Genomic DNA, 6,186 nt, shown 5'->3' with positions numbered 1-6,186 from the left:
TCAAACAACAGTCTGGGCTTCCTCCTGCGACAAAACCTCACACCCAGGATGATGATGATGAAGGTCAGAAAAAAGGTGGACACGCACACCAGCGCGATGATCAGGTAGGAGGTCAGTTTGGAGTTCTTCTCATCGTAAGAAATGTCCTTCAGTTCTGGCACCTCAGCCAAGTTATCAGAAATCAGTAAATACATGGAGCAGGTGGCAGAGAGAGAGGGCTGTCCGTTATCTTTCACCGCCACAATCAGGTTCTGCTTCATGCTGTCAGACTCAGAAATGTCCCGCTGTGTCCTGATCTCTCCACTGTGGACACCAATAGTGAAAAGGCCCGGATCAGTGGATTTCACTATATGATAGGACAGCCAGGCGTTCTGTCCGGAGTCCGCGTCCACAGCGATCACTTTGGACACCAGAGAGCCTCCGTGCGCAGCTTTGGGGACCAGCTCGGTCATCAAGGACTTGCCCTCCGGGGCGGGGTACAGGATCTGAGGAGAGTTGTCGTTCACATCCGATATGAAGACACTGACGCTCACGTTGCTGCTGAGCGGAGGAGAACCGTTGTCTCTGGCCATCACGTGGACTTTAAAGCTCCTGAACTGTTCATGATCAAACGACCTCACAGCGTGGATCACCCCCGTGTCTCCGTTAACAGACACATAGGAGGACACCGGGGCACCGTTCACCTCACCAGGTAACACAGAATAAATCACTGTACCGTTTTGTCTCCAGTCGGGGTCTCGAGCAGTGACGGAACATAAAGTGGAGCCAGGTTTGTTATTCTCACTCACATATGCGCTGTAGGACTGTTCCTCAAACACAGGTGGGTTGTCGTTGATGTCTGCTACAGATAACTGAACAGCTTTAGAGGAGGAAAGAGGTGGAGAGCCCTCGTCAGTGGCAGTGACTGTAATGTTGTAATCAGACACCAGTTCACGGTCCAGTTGTCCTGTGGTCACCAGGGAATAATAGTTTTTAATAGAAGGAACCAACTTAAAGGGGACACCTTGTTGAATGGAGCAGCGGACCTGTCCGTTAGTCTCAGAGTCTCTGTCCTGCACGTTGATGATGCCCACCTCTGTATTTGGTGACACGTTCTCAGGTACAGGGTTAGACAGTGATTTAAGGTATATAACTGGGGCATTGTCATTAATATCAGTAACATCTATCATCACTTTAGAGTACGAAGTTAGCCCTAAACCATCTTTAGCTTGCACTCTCATTTCAAAAGAACTCCTTTCTTCAAAGTCAATCACACCAGTTACTCTTATTTCTCCCGTTTTTGAATCAATAGAAAAAACATTTTCATCGTCTTCTGGTCCATAGCCAAAATCATACATTCACTCCTTCATCTGCGTCCGTAGCACTGACAGTAATCACTACAGTATCTAATGGTGAATTTTCAGGCAGACTGGCTTTATAAACGGCCTGGCTAAACACTGGGGCGTTATCATTAGCATCCAGCACAGTGACGTGTATTACTACGGTACCTGATCTCTGAGGAGAGCCGCCATCCAAAGCTGTGAGAAGCAAATTCATCTCTTTTTGTTTCTCTCGATCTAGTTTATTTTCGAGTACAAGTTCAACCTTGTTACTGTCAACTGCGAGAATAAAGTTGTCATTCTTTTGGAGGGTATATCTTTGAACAGCATTCTGACCTATATCTGCGTCATGGGCCTCCTCAATAGAGAAGCGGTTGCCCCTTTCTGCTGACTCTCTTATTTCCATTTCAATCAAATGTTTTTTGAATTTTGGCGAGTTGTCGTTAATATCTTGAATATGAAGACTTACACGATGAAGCTCCAAAGGATTTTCTAACACCAGATCTACCTTAACAACACAAGAGGGTTTCTTGCCACAAAGGCTTTCTCTGTCTATTCTCTCCGAGGTGATCAAATCTCCGGTACTCCGATTAATCTCACAGTAACGCTTATGATTCCCCCCAAAATCAACACGAGCCTGTCGTGAAGCTAAGGTCCTCAGATCAAGACCGAGATCTTTAGCTGCATTTCCAATAAGAGACTCTCGTTTCATTTCCTCGGGAATGGAATAGCTCAAGTCTCCATAAGCGAGGTGCAACGTTAATATGAAGAAAGCAAAGCAGAAGCTCGGGCCTGATGCTGAATATCCTTTGTCTGTCATGCTTGGAAAAAAGACGTCCACGGCTTGTATAAATTATGTTCTGAACAAAAAAAATCTTATCCAAAATACAGTCAATAATCCAACAGCAGCAAACACGATGAAATATGGTGGTTGTACTAAGGGATTCTTCTAACAAACGACAACTGATTTTAATGCATTAACAGTGGGTGGAGATGTTTGTGCTACTGCTGTGCTAGTGCACAGCGGCACCATGAGTCGCTTTTCACTCTCTACACATGCATCCATGGCATATTCTCCACAGTCTGAAACTGTTTTCTCTTTACCGAAGTGAAGGCGAAATGTGCCACTAAATAAATAAAGTAAAGAAATAAATACATTCTACCAATTAATTGATAAATTCCATACATAAATAGTTAGTCCAATGTTTATTTATTTTACCAAGTGTCAGAAAAAAATATAAGGCGTAAAATTTAGACAGATTATGATTTGCCTAATAAAGCATGATAAAAATGTACCTTTCAGCACCATGAATAAACCACAACTGCACATTATTCAATAAAGTCCTGAACCATTACATCATTATGTCTGTTTGTTATGATTACAGGTATGGATTCCTAAGTCAGAGATAAAATAAAACCACACACTGTTGTAAAAGGTTGTTGCTAACAGTTTCATTAGGAACACATTTATGATTAAATTGCAATGCACTGGTAAAGCTGATTTGAAGTTCTATTACTGTAACAATATATTCACCCTTAACATATCACTATAGGGACAATTAAAACATTACATTATCATTATTATTACTACTAGTAGTAGTGGTAGTAGTAGACTTAAGATGTACTCATTTTATTAGTTTATATTTTAATTAATAAACAGCATTAAATCAGTGATTGCCTCATAGTGGAAAATGTGACATGTGGTTAGAAAATTAGAAACCACACTGACAGTGAAGGCACTAAAATAATTAGAACACCACAAAACTGAGTAAAACACAGACCTGAGAAGTTTCAGCACCATGGAAAGCAACACACACATTAACCAAGCATTTCCTCTTGGTCTTTGCCCTTAGTCCTCAGCAGCACTACTATTTAAAAATAAACACAGAACGCTAGATTTGCCTTTATTTTAATATTACCTACAAATGATACATTTATAAAAGTACTCAATTTAAGCAGTTCATAAAGGTACAACATTCTGTCAGCAATAAAATATAACAAATGCATAACCACAATGCCACATCACAGCTGTGTAAATTTAGAAGCAGATTTTTGGACAGATCACAAAAAAGATCAAAATGGATGTGGACCATCAGAGACACAGGCTTTACTATTATATGAATCTTCCATGTAAAAACCTGTCAACACTTTGTTTAGAATATCTGGTGCATAATGTGTGATGCAGCCAATATCACATTGAGCTCTAAACTGGGAATTAGCTCAAAAGAATCACACAGATGTTGCTCAATTTTCTGCATGCCAAAAACACAAATTATGGTTTGCCAAGCATTTATCTGATTTTGATCAAAAACTCAGTGCTGTGAATTACCAGTTTCTGTTGTTTGTATTTATGGAATAGCTGACAAATTTATTATTGGACTACCTGGTTGTAGAAAGTCTTTACCAAACCCCTCAGGCTGTGCAAAAACTGAAAGCTGGATTGCACTGCTGTGTGTCTCACACAGTACAGTGCCAACAACAGAAAGCTCTCTTCATAGTTGCTTCAAATGTAAACAGTATTTCTCTTATCAAATGCAAATCCTAAATCTAAATAAAACATAAATCTTAAACTCTGATAAATCTCAGTTAATGGTGTCTGTACCACAATAACTATCACTTTGCATGACTGTTTCTCCAATCTCTCCTTTGTCTCTTCTTAATGGTAAATACCAATGTTTAGCCGGTTGGCTAAAACCACTGCAACGACTATGTTAGCTGTGCATGCTTTCATCATTAGCACGACACCAGCTACAACACAGTGGTCATTAAGTGCACACATAAAATATAATTAAACTTTATTTACTCACCATTTCAGAAGAATGTTCCTCAAGTATGTCCAGCATCGTCTAGATGTGATGGTTTTCTTTCGGGAAGAGCATAAACCAATGCCAACACACTGGTTTAGTATACCCGTGTCCTTCCTAGCTACTTAGAAAACACACAGCATCTGTGAATAGATTTAAAAATAGAATTTGAATTCATAAATTTAAGTTACCTGATTCACCTCTGCCAACATTAGTTCATTTTTGTTGTTACATGTATGTTTAGTGAAGTTTTACTACCGTTATCATTTACTGAGTTGGCCTTTCAAAGTCTCTGCCAAAAAGCTGCTCCCATTTCCTTCACATATGAACATTAAAAAAATAGAGTAAACTATCCCTGACAACACAGGCAACAGTTGTGAACTAATGGTATCAGAGCAAATTTCCCAACAAAAATATAAATTATAGGGCAAGTACTGTAAATGCATCTGTCCTAAATAAGAAATTAAGTGTGTTCAGTGCTAAAGTACAAATGCATATAATGATATGAGCTATGATATGAATACTTATAACTCTGTTCTGTGTTGTTTTGTCCAAACTGTACACTCTACACTGTGTAAACTACCTAGCTGTTATGTGGCTTTAAACAGAAACATACACCTGCCCCAACCAAACAAAGCAAAGCTAATGCTACATACAAACAACAACAAAAATGAAATGAATGTTGACATGGTTGATTCAGGTAACCTACCTAACCATGAGCATTTGTAAAACAAGACTAAACACAACAGTAGGCCTAATGTGTGTTGAATCTTGCTGGACTGCTATTAAAGCTGGTTGCTAGCTAGCTGGCGTTGACATTATTAAGCTAACGCTAACTTAACAGGTAGCTAACTTTGCTTACTGACCTAATTAGTTAGCTCCTGTGTTGGTTACCATGGTAAAGATATTTACTTACCAGGGCCGGCCCGTGGCATAGGCAGTTTGGGGCAAATGCTAAGGGCGCCGTACATCCAGGGGGCGCCAGAAATGGAGGAAGAAAAAAAGTGTAACTTCCACTATTCTTAAAACTAGACTTCAGAAAAGAATAAGCCCACCACATTAATTTAACTGCATAGCAGCAAAGCCTACTAAGTAGTAGTAGTAGTAGTAATAATAATAATATAGCCTACTTGCGTTTACCTGCTACACGGTGGTCGTTTTTTGATGGGTCAACAAGCTCAACATGTCAAAACGTCCCAAACTGTCTGGTGCCCAGGGGAGGAAAAAAAGAAAAGAAGAGGAGGAAAAACTCGACAAAGACAGAGGTAATGTTACGGTAAAGATTATGTCAATGATATTATTTTGCTGTTTCCGAACGATGACTGATAACGCCATAATCGCCATTAACAATTAGCATAACAACATGGTTTGCTAATCAATAAATAGCTAGCGCTATCTATCTGTTAACGTCGTCAGATAATGTTATGGAAGGGCCTAGTTGTTATGGAAAATAGTAATGTAACTACCCCCATCATTCCTCCTCGGGCAAATGTGTAAATATTAGATCTATTCAGCAGGTGTTATAACGTTAATTGCATTGACATGGTTATCTGACGTTTTCTCAGCTTGTAATAGTCAATCAAAATGCTCTTCATTTTCCATAGTTGTAAGCCTAGCTGTTTGTTGTGTTACAGTTCATACTGTCTAAAGTGCGTTTATCATGTTAAACTTAACAGTGTTAAAGTGCACATCATTAATGTTAGAGCATAATTTAGCATTCCCACATGGTATATTATACTGCAGTTTACTCATTCTTTGCAATGCATTCTGCTAATTAGCATTTCACTGTAATGACAATAAAATTGAAATTGTTACTAATATATGAATTACTTATATAATTTGTATCAGAAAAAGTACATTGTATATTATACAGTATAGTCTACATCATGCATGTATCTCTAGGTTTTTCATTTATATTATTTCATTTTATTTTATTCTTAAAATCATGTGTTTATTATTAGACTGGTGTCACATACTCCTCTTCTGTCTTCAGATGCGCGGCTGAGGTTTCTCAGTCCCACCGTTGCAAATCCTCCTGTCACCTCCACCTCAGCAGCACAACC

General features: G+C 39.2%; 1 long non-coding RNA gene and 1 pseudogene across 1 annotated transcript; both read right to left on the bottom strand.

The window, feature by feature from the left end:
• The window catches only part of LOC109951827 (protocadherin gamma-A12-like), a 7,654-nt pseudogene extending 5,314 nt beyond the window's left edge, over positions 1–2,340 (bottom strand).
• A 1,786-nt stretch (positions 2,341–4,126) lies between these two features.
• On the bottom strand, positions 4,127–5,113 carry LOC109951829 (uncharacterized). Its single transcript, XR_002273669.1, has 2 exons — positions 4,833–5,113; positions 4,127–4,266 (listed from the first exon to the last, which is right to left on the bottom strand). It is a non-coding gene; the product is annotated as an uncharacterized LOC109951829 (long non-coding RNA).
• Between the last annotated feature and the right edge of the window lie 1,073 nt (positions 5,114–6,186).

The sequence above is a fragment of the Monopterus albus genome, unplaced genomic scaffold, assembly GCF_001952655.1.
Source record: "Monopterus albus unplaced genomic scaffold, M_albus_1.0 scaffold411.1, whole genome shotgun sequence".
NCBI classification, from domain to species: domain Eukaryota; kingdom Metazoa; phylum Chordata; class Actinopteri; order Synbranchiformes; family Synbranchidae; genus Monopterus; species Monopterus albus.
Note: the sequence above shows the minus strand (reverse complement) of the source record. Positions and strands in the feature narration are given on the sequence as shown.